At 40.9% G+C, this 24509-nt stretch overlaps 1 long non-coding RNA gene across 3 annotated transcripts in view; it reads left to right on the forward strand.

Moving 5' to 3' along the window:
- Positions 1–19324, forward strand: part of LOC149260960 (uncharacterized) — a 35948-nt gene extending 16624 nt beyond the window's left edge. For 2 of the 3 annotated variants that reach the window (XR_016248366.1, XR_016248367.1), the window contains exons 5-9: positions 18111–18186; positions 18289–18526; positions 18614–18688; positions 18791–19105; positions 19246–19324. This is a non-coding gene — a long non-coding RNA (uncharacterized LOC149260960). The remainder of the gene's footprint in view (positions 1–18110; positions 18187–18288; positions 18527–18613; positions 18689–18790; positions 19106–19245) is intronic. The other variant, XR_016248368.1, reaches the window with a different exon arrangement.
- The last annotated feature ends 5185 nt before the right edge of the window (positions 19325–24509 follow it).

Below are 24509 nucleotides of genomic sequence, written 5' to 3' on the forward strand. Positions count from 1 at the left end.
CCCAAGGAAAAACAAGCATAAGCATCCGATTGCATAATGAAAAACATGCCTTTAGGATTGGATTGCCCACCTTCAAGCATATGCTCTCGACAAATGGGCGAGGGAACATATGACTAGTTTAGGGAATGGAGATGAAATGGCACAATACATCGACTACATCGGTGGTTGTAAGGGCTTGCTGGTTGCCGACTAAAGAGACGTCTAAGAGAAAAATTCTCCTACGGGGTCACCCAATTTTGATGGGTAACATCTGGCTCTAACTGGGACATGAGCTCTGTGTAGAGTGCACAATCAATGTTCTCCAATGGGGAGGTCATGAGAACACCAACAATCCCTTGGGATTGCAGGCTTGTATTCTTCACATCACAAACAATGTTGGAAGCTTGTCTTGGGCGTACTTTTATCGCCCATGTTTTCATCAAATAATAAACCATATAGAAAACAAAATCTACGCTATGATGCAACTCTAATATAAATGCATCTATTCTAGCATGAGAACATGACATGATGATAGTAGCTATGCAAAATAAATATGCAATGCATCCTACTCTAATATACATAGTATACAATGTCAAGTATTCAAGAAAGGGGTGAGGTAACTGGCCTTGACGGGAAAACTAAACTAGTTTACTTTTAACCAAGATACAAAATTTCTTAACAACTTATAAGCAACCGAATAGATACATAGAGATAAAAACACAACACACAAATTTACACAATTATTTTTCTTAGGAAACCCAATAGGGAAAAACTTGTCTCCTTGATGTGGTCTTTTATTGATCTTGAGCCATTGAATCAAATATAAACCAATTTTTTCAACTGAGAACACACTTGTTCTTTGCTATACTAGCCTGAACCACCTTGTAATTACACTAACCCATATCCTACTTCCTTGCACTCTTCTTGGCCCTATTTTGTCCGCACTAGGCCTCCTATTTCTTAGCGCACAAGACCTCCTATTCTTTACAATGCAACTCCTAGATCCTAGCGCAATTCTGCTATAAGGAAGTCTGCTCACTACTGCGCACTAGCTCCTCCAAGATACACACTCCACAACCAAAGAGATCTCACACAAATTTGTGTACTCAATAATGATTAACCTTTGTGCCTTCGTCCTTCCTTTATAGATTCAGTCCATGCTAAAATTGGCAAGTACAAAATTAGAACTCGTGTGGTTGACAAGTTACCTGAGTCCGAAGTAGTTCTCTCTTGAATCATAACTGGAGTCACAACTCGTCTTTACTTCAATCAATGACTGAATCTCTAACTCATTCTATTTGCTCTCATAACTTCCAGTCGATTCTGTAGTCAAACTAAAGAAGGATCCACTTAACTGATCCTCAAACACTATGCATGAACTTGTGAGTATCATTCCTGCAAACTGAAAATAAACTTAGCATGTCGATGAACTCGCTCCATGGTCAAGGAAAGACAAATCGTGGTCTTTCTGGCTAAGGCATGAGCCAAAGAAGACCTTCCACTTGCTACACTTTTCAATAATCCCTCTTAGCGAGGAAGGGATTCTTGTCTCTGAAATAGATGAAATTTCTTCTTGCCAATGCCTTGGCCAAGATATCTGCTGTTTGCTCCTCTATTGGAATGTACGATAACTTTACTATCCCTTTTTGCACACAATCTCTGAGATGATGATACCTAATCTCAATATGCCTTGAGTGATCATGAAACACTAGATTTTCAGAGAGCTTAATGCAACTTTGATTGTCATAATGTATCACAATAGGTTCCATCCCCTTTCTGAAAAGGCCCACAAGCAACTTCCTCATCCAGATAGCTTCGAATGCTGCCAAACTGGCAGACATGTACTCGGCCTCTGCTGGACTAAGTGCAATTGATCTTTGCTTCCTGCTAAACCAGGAAACAACTACTTACCCAATGTTGAAGACGCAACCTAAGGTACTCTTTCGATTTGTGGAGCACCTTGCCCAATCTGCATCTATGAAGCCCTCAAGCCTCACTCCATCAACCTGTTTGTACAACAAGCCATAATCTGTTGTGCCTCTGAGATACCTTAAAATGTGCTTCGCAGCAACCCGATGAACTTTGGTCGGTTCCATAATGAATTGACTCAGCTAGTTTACTGCAAAACAAATATCAGGTAGTGTGTTGACCAAATACATCAATGACCCGATGAGCTTCCTGTATAATGTAGCATCTACTCTCTGCTCTGCTAGCATCCACCTTCCTCTAGTTTGTGACTAGAGGCGTGGCCATGGGCCTGCAATCCTGCATATGAAACCTCCTGAGAATATCTTGCGTGTACTTGCCCTGTCACAAGAAGACCTCACCATCACTCTGGCAAACCTCCAATCCAAGGAAATAGTGCATAAGCCCTATATCCTTCATCTCAATTCCCTTGCAAGGTCTGCTTTGCAATCGTAAATCAGGCTATTTGCTCCAATCAGTATAAGATTGCCAACATAGAGCGTTAGAATGAGTGGAAGCCCTCCAACCATGATGTCATATAGGCTGGGATCTGCGTCACTTTTAGTGAAGCCCAATCCTCGAAGGTAACTGTCAATATGAGTGTACCATACTCTTGGAGCCTACTTGAGCCCATAAAGAACCCTCTTTAGCCTACAAACATGTGTGTCTTTGCTGAACTGCTCAAACCCCTCTGGTTGCTCCATATAAATCTCCTCCTCAATCACTTCATTGAGGAATGTTGTCTTCACGTCCATCTGGTGGATCTTCCACCCCATCCGTGCTGCAAGTGCCAAAATAGTCTTGATGGATGAATACCATGCTATTGGGGCAAACATCTCATCATAGTTTATGCCCTCAATTTGTGAGAATTCCTTGGCCACAAACTTGTCCTTATACTTCACACTCCCATCTGCTCCATGTTTCACCTTGTACACCCAACGCGAGCCTACTACTGATTTGCCCTCTGGTCGTGGCACAATCTCCCAAACATCGTTCTTCATGACAGAGGACTATTCCTCCATCATGGCATCTTGCCAAACCTGTTGAGAAGGATTTGTGTCCAACTCTGTCATCAGTGGCATATACGAGGTGTACCTCTGTGGCTGCTTGCTCTGCTTGAACATAGAGCTAGGAGCTTCAACACGCTCTCGGGCCTCCTGAATCAACATGTTAGCCCACTTGGCTCTCTTCCTTCCTGTGCCAAGAGTCTCTAACTGGGTACCTCTTTGCTCTCATCCTGGTCTCTCCTCCTCCTCATCCTGTTGTGCGACCCTCTTGCCACTTGGCTAAGACTCAATTTGTGATCCTGGCTAAGTCTCCTCTTTGGGAGCGAATAACTCCTCCTTAGGTACTCCAACTTGATCTCGCTCTAAGGATTCCCTCAGAGCTTTGTCCTCCTCAATCCTCATGTCCCGCCTGATAACTGTCTTCTTAAGTGATGGAACATACACCCTGTATGCCAAAGATGTCTCATTGTAACCCATGAAAATGCCCTTTTTTGCTGTGGGCTCCAGCTTCTTCCTGCTATATTTGGACACATGGCAGTAAACTTTTGTGCCAAAGATGTTGGAAATTCTGAGAGGGGGGTGAATCATTATTTCTTTTACAATTGTTATTTTTATGCCAGATAAGATCACTTAAAACATAACACAAAAAAATATTTATATCAAAATAATTATTAATAAAAACAATGAGGACTCCAATCCTCTTTTACAATATTCAAATTTCAAACTGTACAATAATTCCACAGGGCTCCAACCCTAGATGAAGACTCCAATCTTCAATCCACTAGGCTCCAACTTGTACTTCGCCAAGCACCAACTTGGTCTTCTTGAGGACTCCAATCCTCTAGGGCTCCAACCCTCTTAGTTGGTTCAGGCTCCAACTTGGTCTTCTTGAGGACTCCAACCCTCTGCTTCAAATCTTCATTGTGGCTTTATTGGTTCTTTAAGGCTTCCAATATCTTCTGCAACAAATCCTGAATGATCATCTTTAAGAATGTTTCTGATCCAACAATGAAAACTCCTAGGTTTGCTTCAAAAGATTCTCCAAAATGCTCCAGGGGTAGGTTTGCTTCAACAAAGTCTCCAAAATGTTCCCGGGGTAGGTTTGCTTCAACAAATTCTCCAAAATGATCCTAGGGTTAGTCCATCAAGGTCATCCTCAATAATGCTTAGTTCTTCAAGGTGGCTAAAAGGTTGCTTCAAGTCTTCCAAGGGCTACTTCAACAAGACTTAAAAAATCTCCTCCAATAATACTCTACAATAATGCTTCTAGGATGTCTTCAATGCTACTTCTTCAAATGTCTGCTACACGAGTGCGTCAAAGGTCCACTTATAAAGTGTCTCCAAGACTCTTCATCTGCTTCAGATGTACTTCTGCAAAGTTACATCACTAGAGCTTCAACAATGCTGCTCCAAAATGTGACATCAAAGGTGCTGCAAGAGTGATCTCCAAAGTGTGCTCCAAACAAGTTTCAAAGTTCACAGCTGCTTCAAAAGTCTTTAGGACTGCTTCAAAGAACACCAAGAGCATGTGTAAAAGACTGCTTCCAATTCTCATCGGTTGACTTTTGGAAGTGCTTCAAACAGTCTTCAAGGGTGCCTCAAAAATACCTTCCAAGAAGCTGCTTGAAAATGCCTTCAAGAACTTATCACTGGTTAGCTTGAGATCTTCTCTGTCCACTTGTCTTCACGATTGCTTAAGGTAGGTCTCCACAAAAGGTCTTTAAGGTTGCTCTAGAAGATACTAGGACTGTGCACACAAGGACTGCTACATTGCTTATCCAGGGATGATTGTTACTAAGGCTCAACAATCTGCTCTCCAATAGTACTTTAGCTATTCCAATTGATATTGTTCTTAGGGTCTACAACTCTCCCTTCTTATCACTTATCTATTATACCCAAATCACTGAGCTAGGACACACAAATTTGCCCATTATTTGACCACTTGCTTCTTTAATGTGATAGAAGTTAGGGAAAATAAAAAAATGTCTTGCTTTACTCGGAAACTTCAGCACAACTCTAAAGGAATCACAGTTCTGGGCACAACTTGAATGGAGTTTCAGCCTAATTTACAGTCTTCTACGACTAGGGTTACCTCAGTCACATATCATACCTTTATATGTTGTGCTACCTTACTCACAGTCCCGAAAACTATTGCGCTATACCATAAGGAGACTCAACCCTCAATTGACCACGTCCTTCTCCACAAACAAGGTCTCGACCCTTCTTTAAAGCACACATCTGAGGTACGGCTGTCACAGAGATACCATAGGAAACATATCAAACAAAAACATCCCAATAATGTCCTACGTCCAGTCCTTGGACTTGCCCTTTTTTTTGAACGTTTGCAATTTTTATTTGTCCACAGATCCGAGTTTGTGTCTTTGTCCAAAGGGTTTGAATAGAACAAGATCTTTGTCCAAGTATTTCCTCACAAGACAGTAATGTAATTCTGAACTTAACCATAGAAAACAATCCTTCTATGTTCGTCCTTCTAATCTTCTATTCGTTCTTTCCTCATATACAAGTTGCTTAATTGAACTGATTTTGAAATGGACGAGTCTAACTAAGTACTTATAGTTGTTTGAACATGTTGAAAAGACATGTTTGTTGGTTAAGGAGAGCCGACATATCTATTTGGAGCCGACCTGTGCATAATTTTTGACATTTATTGAATAAACAACATTTTTCAAGGGTCCGATCTAATATGTTTTTGAGATGGTCTTGCCAAATTTTGTAGGTTCAACATCCAAAATATCTTTTGTAGTACTAACAAGATCTGAAAGGGTTTCAACCATCTCTTTCCAAGCATGCTCTAATGTACTAAGACAATATAGAACAGAAGGTTTGACTCTTGAAAAAGAACTACCAACTTTTCTGGAAATCACTGCCAACATCTCACTCACAACAATCCACATAGTCAATTCTTGATCTTCATGTTGCCATCTAAAGTCTTCCTAAGGAAAATATCCTTCCTTGCAACATCTGTATCCATGAATGCCTCATGATCATCAATCCACACACAAGTAGTATAATAGCATACATTGTATTCATGGTGGATGATACTGTCTCTAATGATAGAATAGGACCCTTATGTGACAGTCTTTCTTGGAAGATCTCTCCTTCCAAATTCTGATCATGGCATATGCTTTAGTGCTTCCTCCTAGGGTTTGCTCCAACATCAACATGTCTTTATTCTTGAAGTGCCCCACTGACATATACTTCATGCTTAGGTCATCTTCCATACACCTAGGCTTGCTTCCATATAAATGTCAATACATACTCTTCAACAATTTTAGGGCTTTCCAACCAACCTTCTAGGGTTTGCCATCAACACCTTTCCATCAATGTACTTTAGAGTTAGGGTTTGCTTTCAACACCCAGGGTTTTTTTGTAGGTTCAACTTCAACAATGCACACCTAGGGTTTGTTGTCATATTGACATTAGTGACAACTCTATCCAACAAAGGATACAAAAGTGTGAAACATCAGGCTTCTTCCCTAGGAAAGCCTCCTCTAGTGTAACTCGTCCAAGCACCCTGTGTGGACTCTTGTTTTGCAGAATACTGCAATGTTGCATGCCTCTGCCCATGGGAACATATGCAGTCCTTGATCATGCAACATGGCCTTGGCCGCTCCAACTATGCTGCGGTTCTTCCTCTTAGCCACCCTATTCTGCTGAGGGGTATGGGGTGTCATTAGCTCTCTCCTATTGCCCTCCTTGGCACACAAGACCTCAAATTCATTGGAGATATATTCCCCACCATTATCACTCCTCACTTGGAGGTTCAACTTCAACAATGCACCTAGGGTTTGTTGTCATACTCTCATTAGTGACAACTCTATCCAACAAAAGATACGAAAGTATGGAACATTAGGCTTCTTCCTTGTGAAAGCTTCCTCTAGTGTAACTTGTCCAAGCACCCTGTGTGGACTGTTGTTTTGCAGAAATACTATAGTGTTGCATGCCTTTGCCCATAGGAACATAGGCAGTCCCTGATCATGCAACATGGCGTTGGCCACTCCAACTATGCTTTGGTTCTTCCTCTTAGCCACCCTATTTTGCTGAGGTGTATGGCGTGTTATCAACTCTCTCCTATTGCCCTCCTTGGCACACAAGTCCTCAAATTCATTGGAGATATATTCCCCACCATTGTCACTTCTCATTGCTTTGATCTTCTTCCCAGTCTAGTTTTCTACCAAGGCCTTGAACTCCATGAACTTGGTTAAGACCTCATCCTTCTTCATAAAAAATATCCAAGTTTTTCGAGAATAATCATCTATGAAAGTAACACCCGTGTCTCATAAGTGATGGAGAAGAGAAGGGCTTGCATACATCTGAATACAACAACTCCAAAATCCCTTTGGCTCTGTTGCCTCAACCTTGGAAAGATAACTTGGCATTCTTGCCAAGCGTGCATCCCTTGCACACTCCAATCTTGTAAAGGGATGCACGAGAGTGTGCAAGGGATGCATGCTTGGCAAGTATGATCTCCCTTGCACACTCCCTCTAAACAATGATCTGCCCTCAGTCCTTGAACCGACATCTTGCTTATCCCAAGAATTGCTTCTTCAAAACTTTGATCTGCGCTCTTCACTAATGATCAACTTGGTGCTGGTCTTTATATTGATATCTGCTCTGATACCATGTTAATTCTCCATGAAATTTTGCAACTACTTAGTTGATTTTCTAAAAGCTGAACTAGTTTACTTTTCTCCAAGATACATAATTTCTTAACAACTTATGAGCAACGAAATAGACACATAGATATAAAAATACAACACACAAATTTACACAATTACTTTTCTCAGGAAACCCAATAGGGAAAAATACATAATTTCTTAACAACTTAAGAGCAGTGAAATAGACACAGATATAAAAATACAACACACAAATTTACACAATTACTTTTCTCAAGAAACCCAATAGGGAAAAACCTATCTCCTTGATGTGGTCTTTTATTGGTCTTGAGCAATTGAATCAAATACAGGGCAGTCTGTTCAACTGAGAACACTTCTGTTCTCTGCTATACTAGCCTGAACCACCCTGCAATTATGCTGACCCCTTGAAATCTGCCTGGCGCTATTTCTGTGTGTGTTAGGCCTCCTATTTCCTAGCGCACAATACCTCCTATTCTTTAGAATGCAACTCCTAAATCCTAATGTAATTCTCCTACAAGGAAGTCTCCTCAATATTGTGCACTAGCTCCTCGAAGATACACACTCCATAACCGAAGAGATCTCACACAAACTTGTGCACTCAATATGATTAACCTTTGTGCCTCTGTCCTTCTTTTATAGATTCAGTCCATGACTCCATGCTGAAATTGGCAAGGACAAAATCATAACTCGTGTGGTTGACAAGTTAACTGAGATCAAATTGGTTCTCTCTCCAATCATAACTAGAGTCACAACTTGTCCTTACTTCAATCAATGACTGAAGCTCCAACTCATTCTATCTTCACTGATAACTGTGTTAATTTGATAGCTCAGGGACAAATTCCCACCTTTGTACAACCTTCCTAATCAAGAAAGACCCCTCCTATCCCTTGGAAGAATTCAATTTGGTTAAGGAAAATTACATTTTTAATATGGAAACCCACATGTGCACAAAAGTACAGGTCGACTTTAAAGAGAAATTAGACACCCTTGGAAGCCTACAAATACAAGTTAAGTGAACCTCATTTAGAGATCATCATTAAGCATCTTCTTCTTCTTTCTTCTTTGGTTTGGCTCGCACAAGTCTGAAGTTGGTTCGCGGAAATTGGTTCATACAGGTTCTAATTTGCAGGGTTTGAGCTCGCACATGTGAGGAAGGGTTTTTGGTCTGTAATCGTAGGGTTGGAATAGGATAATCTCAGCTATAGCCGCACGCATGAAAGGGTACTCCCTGCGGCTGGAGCATTGCATCCGCACACATGATCACTAGCTTCGTGGTGGCTGGGATCTATGATTTTGATGATAGTTGACCACAAACTCTGATTGTTGGCTGCAGGCTTGGAATTTTGATTTCTAATCAGTGTTGTTGTTGGGATCATCTCTTGAATATTGTTTGGTTTGTTTCGCTGGGTAGTTTTGTGATTAAAGAATTGGAACATTGTACTCTCTCTTTGTTGAACATTTTATGACAATCTAATAAGAAGAAGAATTTCAAAGGGTTTTCCCCCTTGTGGGGTTTTGCAGATTTTCCATGAAATTCTGATCTGCTAGATGAATAGTTTGAAAACAAGTTTTCTTTTCACATAGACACAAAATTTCTCTACCAAATAACAACGGGATAGAACATAAATAAGATGTACAAATTCACACAAAAACAACACAATTTTTCTAGGGAACCCAACAGGGAAAACCCTTGCTTTAGAATTTTATTGAGGAAAACTGAGCAATAGATCTCTCACAAATAACCCCGCTTCAATAGAGAATACAATTTGATCTCTCAGCCTTAGTCTAGGCTTGAAGCAACCTGCAATATGCTATTCTTCCTCCTCCTGCTATGCGCACTAGATGCTCCTATTTCCTAGTGCAAATCCTTAGGAAATAGGCCCCTTTTTCCTAGCGTTGGTTGAGCTCCTATTAAATAGGGATTTCCCCTATTTCTATGCGCACATCCAAGAAGAAATTCTCTCCACTATAACTCGCACAAGAAACTCTTGGCTCGTTCCTCCACAAGCTCTTTTGCTCACAAACTCATGCTCAAGAATGATGAATACAAAGTGTGCCTTCGATATCCGTATAAGCAAATCTGATTTGGCTATTGTTAGTGAGTTTCTAAATTAGGAGTTGAACTGGCGATTTTCTATTTAACAAAAGTCAACACACTTAGTTAACTGGATCCTCCTAAAATTTATGAGGCTAACTCCATTTGTTCTTTTAGTTCCCAATTTAACTCTCTAGAGGACAGATAACTCGGTCCTCCACAAACTTGCACTAGTCAAACTGCGTTTTGAACTTGTCCTCATCACTGGAACTCATAATCTCTAAGATGGTGATACCGAATCTCGATATGCTTTGAGCGATCATGAAACATTGGGTTCTCAGAGAGCTTAATGCAACTCTGATTATCACAATGTATCATGGTAGGCTCCATCCTTTGTCTGAAAAGTCCCACAAGTAACTTCCTCATCCAAATAGCCTCGCAAGTTGCTTGACTAGCAACCATGTACTCAGCCTCTGTTGAACTGAGTGCAACTGTTTTTTGTTTCCTGTTGTACTAAGAAACTGCTGCTGACCCAATGTTGAAGATGCCACCTGAAGTACTCTTCTTGTTTGTGGAGCTCCCTACCCAATCTGCATTTGTGAAGCCCTCAAGCCTCACTCCATCAACCTATCTGTACCACAATCCATAGTCCGATGTACCTCTGAGGTATCTGAACACAAATTTGCAACAACCCAACTCTTCTTGTTTGTGGAGCTCCCTACCCAATCTGCATTTGTGAAGCCTTCAAGCCTCACTCCATCAACCTATCTGTACCACAATCCATAGTCTGATGTACCTCTGAGGTATCTGAACACAAATTTGCAACAACCCAATGCACTTTGGTCGGTTCCACCATGAACTCACTCAACTAGTTGTCTGTAAAACAAATATCAGATCATGTGTTGACCAAGTACATCAATTACCCAATGAGCTGCTTGTATAATGTAGGATCCACTCGTTGTCCTTTGCTAGCATCCACCTTCCTCTAGTTTGTGACTAGAGGTGTGTCCATAGGCCTGCAATCCTGCATATGAAATCTCTAGAGAATCCTTTCTCTGTACTTGCCCTGTCCCACGTAGATCTCACCATCACCCTGCTAAACCTCCAAGCCAAGGAAATAGTGCATAAGCCCCATATCCTTTATCTCAAACTCCCTTGCAAGGTCCTCCTTGCAATCCTGGATCAAGCTCTCATCCCCAGTTAGTATAAGGTCTTCGACATAGAGAACTAGAATGAGCGGAAACCCTTCAACCATGATGTAGTATAGGTTGGCATCTGCCTCACTCTTAGTGAAGCCTAATCCTCGAAGTTAGCTATCAATTTGAGTGTACCATGCTCTTGGAGCCTGCTTGAACCCATAAAGAGCTCTCTTCAGCCTACACATGTGTGTCTCTGCTGAACTCCTTGAACCCCTTTGGGTGCTCTATATAGATCTCTTCCTCAATAACTCCATTGAGGAAGATTGTCTTCACATCCATCTAGTGGACCTTCCACCCCATTTGTGCTGCAAGTGGCATAATAGTCTTGATGAATGAATACTATACTACTAGGGCAAAAGTCTCCTTATAGTTTATGCCCTCAATCTGTGAGAAGCCCTTGGCCACAAACCATGCCCTTGAACATCTCCACATTCCCATCTGCTCCATGTTTCAACTTGTACACCCACTTGGATCCAACTACTGGTTTCCCCTCAGGTCGTGGAACAACCTCCCAGACATCATTCTTCATCATAGAGGAATACTCCTCCACCATGGCATCTTGCCAAACCTGTTGAGAAGCTGCCTCCTCATAAGAAGAAAACAAGTTGGAAAACATCCACTCCAAAACTATTGTCAGCATATCCTGCTATCATTGAGTTCCATGAGACCATGTCTAGTTCAGACATATTGCCAAACAGTGAGTTTGCATCTACCATGCGACCCAATTTTGCATACATGTCAACAAGAGCATTCCCCACAAAAAGATATGAATCAAAGCTAGTTTTGATTATCTATGCATGAACCTGCGTGCCTTGTTCTAAAGAATCTAGCACTAAACCCACACTAAGAATGTTGGAAAAAGTGAAGTAGTTTGGCTTCACTCCTGCAAGGAGTAATCCTTTAAATAATTTAAAGACCTCTTCCCCATATCCATGCTTAACATATTCTGAAATTATCGCAGTCCATGAAAACATGTTTTTTTTAGGTATTTTGTCAAACACTTGGCATGCATCTTCGCTGGCCCCAGTTTAGCGTACATATCAATAAGGGCAGTCGCCACGATTACACATGATTGAAAGCCAATTTTTATTACATGGGCATGAACTAATTTACCAAATTACAACCTTGCTATTTTAGCACAAGCCCAAACCACACTAACTACTGTGGACTGATTAAACAACATACCTTTGTCTTATTTCATTCGGGAAAAGAGTTTTAATGCTTCTTCACAATGTCCCTAGTGAACATATTCACCGATCATTAGCATCCTAGAATAGACATTTCGCTCATGCATTTTATCAAACACTTTGCGTGCATTCTCAACATTGCCACCTTTGGCTTACTGGGATTGTTGATCTGAATATGAGGTAGAAATGAAATGAAATTTTATTAATGTCCCTGGGTGACCACAAAAGTAGGTCTTTGGGACTAAAGGATATATCTAGTGTAAATACAGGACATGTGGGAGTGCAAATGCAACTCCATCGCTGTCTCCCAAGACATCACATCTCGTGCATACGTTTTGTCAAATTGTTTGTAGTACCACTTTGCAATTTCACTTCTATGCTCACAGTGGCTAGCCCATGTGGCCTTAGTGTTTAAACTGAGGCTATGATACCACTTGTAACGTCACTGTGTTGAAATCGAGGCTTTGATACCACTTGTAATGCCCTCGTGTTGAAACCGAGGCTCTGATACCACTTGTAATGTCCCCAACCACCCTTGGGTGACATCACTCACATAAACCTTAGAATTTACTATCTCACTCAAAACCTTGGGTCACTGAACATGGCTCCAATCTACCCTCTTGTTGATCATTAGTCCATCAACAACCAAGGGTCTTCTATTGTGTTGTATGCAACTCCATTTGCGAACAACTCTAGATTGCCCACTGCTGCTCCTCAGCTCCTTTGGGTCTACTTGCCCACTAGCTGCTCCTTAGTCCTTCAAGAACACAACTCTTAGGGACTTCTTCCCTCTATTGCCTACCTGTGCTGCTTCATCGAGGCAAACTTAGGGAATGGATGGCTCCCACCTATCACTATCAAAAGTCGTCCTTCAACAACAAATTTGGGCTAGTCAAACTGCTCCCGTGACCTCCCCTTTTTGTCCTTCAAAGATCAGTCCTAAGTATCTCTTCTTATGCCCTTCTAACAGTCCTCAAATTCCTTCTCAAGTGACTGTACTTAGGGTTGGGAGCAAGCCACTACATCCCTCCCAAAACTATTCTTTGGCTGCTTCAAATACTGTCCTAAACTAGGACACTAATTCTACACTTTTCCTACTTGTAGACATCCACTTCTGCCCTCCAAAACCCTTGGATTTGAGCGAGACTTTTTCCTGAAGAACGCATCTCTAACTAGGGCAACCTGAAGTAGATCCAACCTAGTTGCAAACCACTCCGACAACCTCTGATTTCTTCTCTCCTACTATAGATGAATGCGGCCTATCCTTGGCTACTAAGTAGGTTAGTTGATCCTCCAAGAATCATAATTTCATCCACGTTCAATACTTCAGAAATATCGCCCTGTTAGAGAGAGATTGCTTCCGTTTTCATGCTCATATTTCGTCCTCAAAAGTCGCGGCCTAGTCTCCTACTTGTTGCCTTTACCTGCATAACCACAACCCAAAACAATCCCAATACCAACCCTAACCAAACATGATCCTTTCTACTTCTTATTTGCAGACTCGACCTCCTCTTTCAGTCTTCACATGACAAATAAGTGACTTGATTGGGTGAGGAATGAGGCTCCTCCTCACTCCTATTTATATCATTCCTTAGGGTGACGTCTAACATTCTCAAATGGTCTCCTCAAGTCAAGGCCGACATGAAACTTAAGATAAATTCACCCACATAGTCACACAAAAATACTTTTCTCTCAACCCACAAGGTCTCTCTTAGTGCTACAAGTGCCCCTTGTTCCTTTAATGGTGCCCTAGAATCTCCAAGTGCCCCTTGTTCCTTTAATGGTGCCCTAGAATCTCCAAGTGCCAAGTGTCCAAATCCGTACACAGTTTCACTCCCACAAGCTTTGGTGCAAATTCCACACCCTTGGGTTCTTAACCCACAAGTGACTTTGTGGTGCCAATTCCTCCACAACCCTATAGCCTAGGGTTTGGAGTACCTCCCAAGCTAATAATTTCAACACTCCCTCTTAGCGACGAATGTACTTCCAACACTAGGAAGTCTTCATCATCAGTAACTGCGACACTAGCCCATCCAGTGTCCGCCACTACAACTTACTTTATAGAATGAACCATGCTATCTCAGTAGTGCCTTTGCCTCATCTCATCTGAACCTAAATATCTCAACACTTCCATAGGGTTGCTCCCTTTGAAGCTAGATTCCCTCTGAGTTTGCATGGTCTCCATTGGCTCAACCTGTTACTGCTCTTGTGTCCTACAAGGTCATTCTGAGTTGTGGTCGAACACGACCATCATCACTGCAACTTAGTCCTTCAAGTACTCATCCTCCTCATTCAAACACAACACATGCACATCCCTCCAATCTTGGATAATATTGTCGTTGTTATAATATTAGCCAAAGGAGGGTAGGTATGTGTATGGTTGATTCATCGCTCTATATATTTATCCTTTAAGTTCCCATGATTTATTCATGATCTCATATATAATATTATTTTATGCAACGAGTGACTACAATTGTAGTGTCTGGGAGGGTAGAGTGAGTCATGTTGTTTTCCAACAAAATATTGTTATTATTATTTGTTTACTAAACGTTTTCTCCTTCTAGCCTGGTTCTTGGGTAGTACCACTTAAATAGTGGTTTGAGATATATGTAAAATGGAATGTTTAAATTTATATGCTAATTTGCTCCACATCACATGCACACCCCCACACAACGTGCCCTAGAGAGGAGGATGGTAAGGTCGAGCAAGCAAGCATACTGAGCCTTCAACCCATCAACCATTGTGCTAGTAGACAATAGTAGGATTTTGGGTGTTTTGTTGTTTTTCCACAGTACTGGAATCTAGGTTAGGGTCTTAGAAAAATTGACGCTACCAATCCAAATACCACAACAAACTACTTTGCACAATGAAATATAGACAACAATAAGTCAATTAGTGCACAAATATAGACAACTTTTTACAATTTTTTTGGTAACCCAACTTCTTTATATTAACAAACTGTAATACAACTGTCTAGGGCTCCTATACCAGGGATCGTCGCTATCATACAATAACTGATACAAGGAATAAAAACTAGGCCTTGATGTCAATAACTTTGACCACCAATCTACCCTTAACAAGATACACCTACCTACTAGCTGATCTAGTGCACTTCACAGCTCCACTGGTCGTATCCTGAACACACATACCCGATCCATTGGCTCCCGGTCTGCAACAACACCAATCTGCCTCTATCAATGATCTTGCTCCTTTAGGTCACTGAACCTGACTCCATTCTTCCCTCTAGCTGATCATTAATCCATCAACAACCACGAAATAGGGTCTTCTGTTGAGTTGTACACAATTCAGTTTCAATGAGGCAAATATAGGGAATGGATGGCTGCCACCTATCACTATCAAAAGTCCTTCAACAACAAACTTGGGCTAGTCAAATTGCTCCCATGTTCTCCTCCATTTGTCCTTCAAAGATCAGTCCTAAGCATTCCTTCTTATGCACTTCTAACAGTCCTCAAATTCCTTCTCAAGTGACTATACTTAGGGCTTGGAGCAAGCCACTACATCCCTCCAAAACTGTTCGTATGGCTTCTCCAAATACTGTCCTAAACTAGGACACCAATCTTGCACTTTTCCTCCTTGTAGACATTCACTTCTGCTCTTCAAAACCCTTGGATTTGGGCAAGACTTTTTTTGAAGAAGTCATCCCTAACTAGGGCAACTTGAAGTAGATCCAACCCACTTGCAAACCACTCCAACAACCTTTGATTTCTTCTCTCCTACTGTAAATGAATGTGGCCTATCCTTGGATACTAAGTACGCTACTTGGCCCTCTAGGAATCATAATTTCGTCCACTTGCAATACTTCAAAAATCTCGGCTGTTAGAGGGAGATTGCTTCTATTTTCATGCTCATATTTCATCCTAAAAGGTTGCGGCCTAATCTTCTTCTACTCGTTTCCTTTACTTGCATAACCACAACCCAAAACAGTCCCAAAACCAACCCTAACCAGTCTTGATCCATTCTCCTTCTTGGTTGCGGACTCGTCCCCCTATTTCATTCTTCACATGAGAAATAAGTGACTTGATTGGGTGAGGAATGAGGGTCCTCCTCAGTCCTATTTATATCATTCCTTAGAGTGACGTCTAACATTCTCAAATGGTCTCCTCAAGTTAAGGCCGACTTGAAACTTACGACAAATTCACCCACATAATCACATAAAAATTCTTTTCTCTCAAACCACAAGGCCTCTCTTGGTCCTTCAAATGGCCCCTTGTTCCTTTAAGGGTGCCCTACAATCTCCAAGTGCCTAAGTGTCCAAATCCATACAATATTTCACACCCACAAGTTTGGGTGCAAAGCCCACATCCTTGGGTTCTTAGCCCGCAACTGACTTTGTGGTGCCAATTCCTCCACAACCCCATAGCCTAGGGTTTGGAGTACCTCCCAAGCTACCAATCTCAACACTCCCTCTTAGCGAGGGAGGTACTTCCAACACTAGGAAGTCTCCATCACCATCACCAGCGACACAAGCCCTTCTAACATCCGCCACTAGCCCCTTTGGCTCTCGATTTGCAACAACACCAATCTGCCTCTATCAATGATACTGCTCCTTTAGGTGATTGAACACGGCTCCAATCTGCCCTCCAGTTGATCATTATTGTTTCAACAACCAAGACATGATCATTATTCTTTGAACAACCAAGACATAGGGTCTTCTATTGAGTTGTTCACAACTCAGTTTGTGAACAACTCTAGATTGCCCACTGCTGCTTCTCAGCTCCTTTGGGACTTCTTGCCCACTAGTTGTTCCTTTGTCCTTCAAGAACACAACTTTTAGGGACTTGTTTCCTTTGTTGCCTACTTGTGCTGCTTCAACGAGGCAAACTTATGGCATGGAGTGCTTCCACCTATCACTCTCAAAAGTCCTTCGTCAACAACAAACTTGGGCTAGTCAAACTACTCCCTTGAACTCCTTTTCTTGAGCATCCCTCCTTTTCCCCTTCTAACAATCCTCAAATTCCTTCTCAAGTGACTTTACTTAGGGCATGACTGTGGAACAAGCCACTAAATCCCTCCCAAAACTGTTCTTTTGGCTCCTCCAAATACTATCATAAACTAGGACACCAATCCTACACCTTTCCTCCATGTAGATGTCCACTTCTGCTCTCCAAAACCCTTGGATCTGAGCGAGACTTTTTCTAAAGAACCCAACCCTAACTAGTGCAACCTGAAGCAGATCCAACCTACCTACAAACCACTCCAACAACCTTTGATTTCTTTGCTGGTATTGTAGATGAATGCAGCCTATCGTTGGCTATCAAGTACGCTACTTGACCCTCCAATAATCATAATTTCGTCCACATGCAATACTTCAGAAATATCGGCCTATTAGAGAGATCTTGCTTCTGTTTTCATGCTCAGGTTTTGTCCTCAAAAGTCTCGGCCTAGTCTCCTTCTACTTGTTGCCTTTACCTGCATAACCACAACCCAAAACAGTCCCAAAGCCAACCCTAACCAGACTTGATACTTTCTCCTTCTTGGTTGCGGACTCGTCCTCCTATTTCAGTCTTCACATGAGGAATAAGTGTGTTGATTGGGTGAGGAATGAGGCTTCTCCTCACTCCTATTTATATCATTCCTTGGGGTGACGTCTAACCTTCTCAAAATGTCTACATGGCCTCTATTGGTGCTACAAGCATACCATTGTTCCTTTAAGGAACCCCTACAATCTCCAAGTGCTAAGTGTCCAAATCCATACACGGTTTCACACCCACAAGCTTGGGTTCTTAGCCCACAAGTTACTTTGTGGTGCCAATCCCTCCACAACCCTGTAGCCTAGGGTTTGTAGTACCTCCCAAGTTGCCAATCTCAACATGTTCAATATTCCTCGCAAGTTACCAATCTCAACATGTTCAATATGTTTAAATATGCTTAGATCCCTCTTACAAAAAGTATTGTTTATCTTGCGATAACATTGATACAAAAATACAAAAATGGATGATCCCCCATTATATAAAAATGCTCAAAGTTAGTTATGTTTCAGATTATGATTGATTGTTGCATTCAACTCTCCAGTTTAACTTGTATAATGATTCTAATATCTTATTATGTATGTGTTGTAGATGGCTTGTTCTGGTGAGCATCAGCGAGTGTAATACAAAATGGAATGTTTATCTTTATATAGCAAACTCTAACAAGGTATGTTTGCAATTATGAATAATTACTTGTTTTGAATTATGCTTGCCATTACTATCTGTGTCTTTATTTAAACCTTATTGACACCACTTTTTTTCCTTTCAGCAGAGGAGAGGACACTACAATAGAGATAATGTGCAAAGGGGAAGTTTGCAACTTTTGTTTGTTGTTGTTTACATGATTTGTTTTTGTTGAAGTTCATGCCTTCAAACTCTCTAGTTTGACTTTTATTAGAAATCTAATATTTTATTGTGTATCTATTGCAGATGGCATGTTCCAATGGGCATGAATACATGAAATACAAAATGGATTCTCTCCTTTTATATGAAAATCTCAAAGAAAGGTGTGTTTCTTATTATGATTAATTATTGTGCACTCTTTAGTTTAACTTATATAATGATTCTAATATCTTATTGTGTATCTTTTGTAGATGGTTGGTTTTGATGACCACAAGCAAGTGGAATACAAAAGAGTGTCCATCATTATAAAACAAACTCGACGGGAGGTGTGTTTCATATTATGAACAATTATTGGTTTTGAAATAAGTTTAACATTACTAATTGTATGTGTATTTTAACCTTATTCAACCCACTTTTTCCCCTTTCAGCGGAGGACAACACATTGCAGGAGAGATGATGTGCGGAGGGGATGTTTGCAATTTTTCTTTGTTCTTGTCTGCATGTTTTGTTTTGTTGAGTTTGAGCATGGCCATGCTGTGTTGTACTCGTTTTCGTTTATTTTGTCTTTGTTTTCTTGTTTTTTATAGTTTGGTCTTCGTTTTGTTTGTTGGGTGTGTTGTACTTTGCTTTGTTTTGTTTCTTTAATGTTTCTTGCAGTTTGGTATTGGTTTCGTTTGTTGGGTGCGGAAATGGAAATGAAGGAAGGAGACAAAGAAAATTGAGGTTATTGTTCATAAATGAAGGTAATTCAAGATATCTGCATGCAATGCACGTCACTTAAAAGTATTTTTCGCTAATTTGTGGCTCTAGTTTTTTACTATTCAAATTATTATATGTTTTATCTATGCTCTGATAGTCAACTATATTGATCTTTTTTATGTAGTGAACAACTACAATTGTGTGGTCTACAAAGGTCGGGTGGTGAAGATGCAGACATTCTACAAACATGGCATGGAGGATGGGTGAGGCATACTTTTCTCCTACACAATACTATTGTCCTTTAATACAATGAAATATTTGTTAGTTGCACAATGATTTATCATTTTGTCATGGTTTCGTGGTAGTATGATCTTGTTCATGGGTGTGAGATTCAAGATTTTCCTAGAAATTTGATATGAAAGAAATGAAAATGTTACATTAGGGTTCACATGTTCAAGGATTATTTTTCATGATTGTCGCTATTATAATATTAGCCAAAGGAGGCTAGGTATGTATATATTGCTCTATATATTTATCCTTTAAGCTCCCATGATTTATTCATGATCTCATATATAATATTACTTTTTGCAACGAGTGACTACAATTGTAGTGTCTGGGAGGGTCGAGTGGATAAGATATCTTAGGAAAAGTAGATGCAACACAGAGGATGGGTGAGTTATGTTGTTTTCCAACAAAATATTGTTATTATTATTTGTTTGCTCGACGTTTTCTCCTTCTAGCATGGTTCTCGGGTAGTACCACTTAAATAGTGGTTTGAGATATACATAAAATGGTATGTTTAAATTTATATGTTAATTTGGTCCACATCACACTCACAACCCCACACAATGTGCCCTAGAGAGGAGGATGGTAAGGTTAAGCAAGCAAGAATACTGAGTCATCAACCAATCAACCATTGTGCTAGTAGACAACACTAGGATTTTGGGTGTTCTGTTGTTTTTGCATGGTACTAGAATATAGGTTAGGGTCATAGAATCACTTATACCACTAATCCAAATACCACAACAAACTACTTTGTACAACGAAATATAAACAATAGATAAATCAATTAGTGCACAAATATAGACAACTTTTTACAATTTTTTCAATAACCCAACTTCGTTATATTAACAAACTGTAATACAATTGTCTAAGACTCTCGTACTAGGGTTCATCGCTCTCATACAATCACTAATACAATGAATACAGACTAGTGTTTGATGTCAACAACTTTGACCACCAAACTACCCTGAAAAAGATACACTGACCTACTAGCTGATCTAGTGCACTTCACAGCTTCACTGGTTGTATCCTGAACACATTTGCCCGATCTTTTGGCTCCCGATCTACAACTACACCAATCTCCGTCTATCAAAGATCTTGCTCCTTTAGGTCACTGAACACGACTCCATTAGTCCATCAACAACCAGGACATAGGGTCTTCTGTTGAGTTGTACACAACTCTGTTTGTGAAAAACTCTAGACTGACCATTGCTACTCCTTTGGGACTTCTTGCTCTCTAGCTGCTCCATAGTCCTTCAAGAACACAACTCTTAGGGACTTCTTCCCTCTATAGCCTACTCGTGCTGCTTTAATGACGCAAACTTAGGGAGTGGATGGTTGCCACCTATCATTGTCAAAAGTCATTCAACAACAAACTTGGGCTAGTCAAATTGCTCCCTTGACCTTGTTCTTTTGTCCTTCAAAGATTAGTCCTAAGCATCCCTTCTTTTGCGCTTCTAATAGTCCTCAAATTCCTTCTCAAGTGATTGTACTTAGGGCTTGGAGCAAGCCACCACATCCCTCCCAAAAATGTTCTTTTGGTTACTCCAAATATTGTCCTAAACTAGGACACCAATCTTGCACTTTTCCTCCTTGAACACATCCACTTCTGCTCTCCAAAACCCTTGGATTTGAGCGAGGCTTTTTCTAAAGTAATCATCCCTAACTAGGGCAACATGAAGTAGATCCAACCCAACTCCAAACCACTCCAACAACCTCTGATTTCTTCTCTCCTACTGTAGATGAATGCGACCTATCCTTGGATACTAAGTAGGCTACTTGGCCTTCTTAGAATCATAATTTTGTCCATCTACAATACTTCAGAAATCTCGGCCTTTTAGAGAGGGATTGCTATTGTTTTCATGCTCATATTTCATCCTAAAAAGTCGTGGCCTAGTGTCCTTCTACTTGTTTCCTTTACCTCCATAACCACAACCCAAAACAATCCCAAAACCAACCCTAATCAGACTTGATCCTTTCTCCTTCTTGGTTGCAGACTCGACCCCCTATTTCAGTGTTCACAAGAGAAATAAGTGACTTGATTGGGTGAGGAATGCGGCTCCTCCTCAGACCTATTTAGATCATTCCTTAGGGTGACGTCTAACATTCTCAAATGGTCTCCTCAAGTCAAGGCCACCTTGAAACTTAAGACAAATTCACCCACATAATCACATACAAATTATTTTCTCTTAACGCACAAGGCCTCTCTTGGTCCTTCAGACAACCCCTTGTTCCTTTAAGGGTGCCCTACAATCTCCAAGTGCCTAAGTGTCCAAAACCATAGATGAGTTCACACCCACAAGATTGGGTGCAAAGCCCACACCCTTTGGTTCTTAGCCCACACGTCACTTTGTGGTGCCAATTCCTCCACAACCCTATAGCCTAGGGTTTGGAGTACCTCCCAAGCTAATAATCTCAACACTCCCTCTTAGCGACGAATGTACTTCCAACACTAGGAAGTCTTCATCATCAGCACCTGCGACACTAGCCCATCCGGTGTCCGCCACTACAACTTACTTTATAGAATGAACCATGCTATCTTAGTAGTGCCTTTGCCTCATCTCATTTGAACCTAAAGATCTCAACACTTCCATAGTGTTGCTCTCTTTGAAGCTACACTCCCTATGAGTGTGCACGATCTCCAATGGCTCAACTTGTTATTGATCTCGTGTCCTACAAGGTCAGTCTGAGTTGTGTTCGAACATGACCATCATCACTACTACTTTGTCCTGCAAGCACTCATCCTCCTCGGTCAAACACAACACATGCACATCCCTCCAATCTCAGATATGCAACATCACTTCCTAAAGAAGAAACTTGCCTGCCAACATGTTGTTCATCACATGAAGGAATCTCGATCATACCAATCTCGTCCATGCTAAAGCAATCCTAGAGCTGTCCCAATGATCTATGGCAAGTCATAGGAAGTCCATGATCAATAATCTGCCCTACAACAAACTGTTGTTCACCAGGTTCACCACCAATCCACCAGAACTCCCAACAAATCTCGTTGCCAAGCCAGTCAAGACCACATCTCCACGTCTTTAGCTGAAACATCTGCTCCATGATCTAGACAATCTGAACTCTCTTTGAGCTGCTTTGCTGTGCACACTCTGATTCACTGGCCCTTCAAAGTAGCTCTGATACCATGTTGTTTTTCCACGGTACTACAATCTAGGTTAGGGTCTTAGAATCACTGGAACTACCAATACAAATACCACAACAAACTACTTTGCTCAACGGGATATAAACAACAATAAATCAACTAGTGCACAAATATATACAACATTTTACAATTTTTAAATAACCCAACTTCGTTATATTAACAAACTAGAATACAACTGTTTAGTGTTAGTTTTTTGTAGCATCAGATGTGTTTTAGTCAAAAAATTTTGTGGAGAGGCTAGAATTCAGGAGATCTCCAAAACCTAGAAATCATTTCTGGAAATTCCGCCTAAAAATGTCTTAATTAGATTATTAGCCAATTTGTAAATATTTCCTAAGTCTAAACTTGGGTAATATGGTTAATTAATCAGAATTAATTAAGTCAAGGCGTGAATCATCTATAAACTCACACAGATTGATCCAGAGATGATTTTAGCCATTGATTAAGTTTTAATCTTGGTCGTTGGTGCTCCAACAGAGGATTATAAGAGGAGGTCGATGTGGTGATGGAGAATACACTTGAGTAGTTCGATTTCTTGAGTAGCAGTGGTTAGTTGCCGGAGAGGGAGCTTGAGATCGAAACAATGACAGAGGTGTAGAGACTGTGAAGCCGGAGGAAGGATTCCAAATCCGGTGAGTGCATTTGCAAAGGCTGAGGAGCCACAGAGAGGTTGACTACAAATTATTGTAGTAGCCTCTAGAGGCATTTTTGATTTTGCTGGGGAAAGACGAGTTTCAATTCCAAAAGCTGGGCAGAGGTTCAGGAGGCCAGGAGAGACATTTTCCTTGACGACAGCAGACCAGACGACTTGATGAGAAGCTGGTTCGAATTGAGTGCAGAAGTGACTGTGCTAGGGTGACGCAGTAGTTGCGCAGAGCCAGTTTAGACGACTCAATTTGCGCTGAGGTCAGAGCCTGTATTTGCTTGTGGAGTGAGGAAATATCCTCACTAGATTTTCTTGCCAGTATATTTCTCTGTAGGATTGCCATTTTAGGCATCCAGTTGTACTTAGGTTATTTCTCTGCTGCTTAATATTAAAACCCTCAGCTGCTGCACTAGTTTTCCCAAGTTGGGTTTTTACAAGGACAATGGTCCAAAAATAATTGTGTTATTTTTATGTGTGTTCAACATTTCTTCTAGCGTTTATTCTTCCGCAGTTTATTTGTGTAGGTTGCAGTGTGATTTGTTTAATATTTGTTGTAGCAAACAATAAATAAATTGTTAAATTAAATTAACAATTAGGAGAATATTTTCTAGTTGCTGCAATAGGATTCCAGTTGTGGAATTATCACATGGTATCAAAGCATAGTTGATCAGCGAGAGAGCTCAGTAGCGAAGACAAAAGGAGTTTCATTGTTCAGTGTGGGCAGCAGATCGAAACCCTAGAGGCAACACAATCACTTTGCCGAGAGGTCGAGTTTCTTGAGGAGATTCGATTTTTCTGAGTGAGGGACAGAAAAATTCAATCTCTCCAGATTGAGGGATTCCATAGGTATAGGGAGAAACCCAATATTTTCGCAGAGCAGATCTCTAGCTGGACGCAATAGTTTTGCAGTAGTTTGCTAAAGCAAAGCTAGCGTCGAGTGGTAGGAAGAAGAGCACATACTGAGGGAAAATTTTCCTCAGGGAACTTCTAGTCTCAAGAAGTTCGATTTCCCTTGCAGATCAGTAGTCGTTGTGAGCGGAGTTTCTCACTCCAGAAGGAATTGCGAATAACCTCGCAGTCGCTGAGCAGAAGGGAAGAGGAGATTTGCGACATTTTGTTGAGATGGCCACTGTTAGACTTTGAGATCATGATAGGTTGGATGGTGCTTCCAACTATGTCATCTGGAAGGCAAGGATATCCTTTCTTCTGGATGAATATGGCCTAAAGCCATATATTGATGTAGTGTCGACAGTTCCCCAGGATGCAGATCAGCTGAAGGAGTACAAAAAGCAGATGGCACGAGTGAAGAGGTTGATCCTAGATGGTGTCCGGGATCACATTGTTTCACACATAG

This window comes from Pinus tabuliformis, chromosome 6, assembly GCF_031772625.1.
Source record: "Pinus tabuliformis cultivar Carrire ecotype Pingquan chromosome 6, CPIR1, whole genome shotgun sequence".
In the NCBI taxonomy this organism is placed as follows: Eukaryota; Viridiplantae; Streptophyta; class Pinopsida; order Pinales; family Pinaceae; genus Pinus; species Pinus tabuliformis.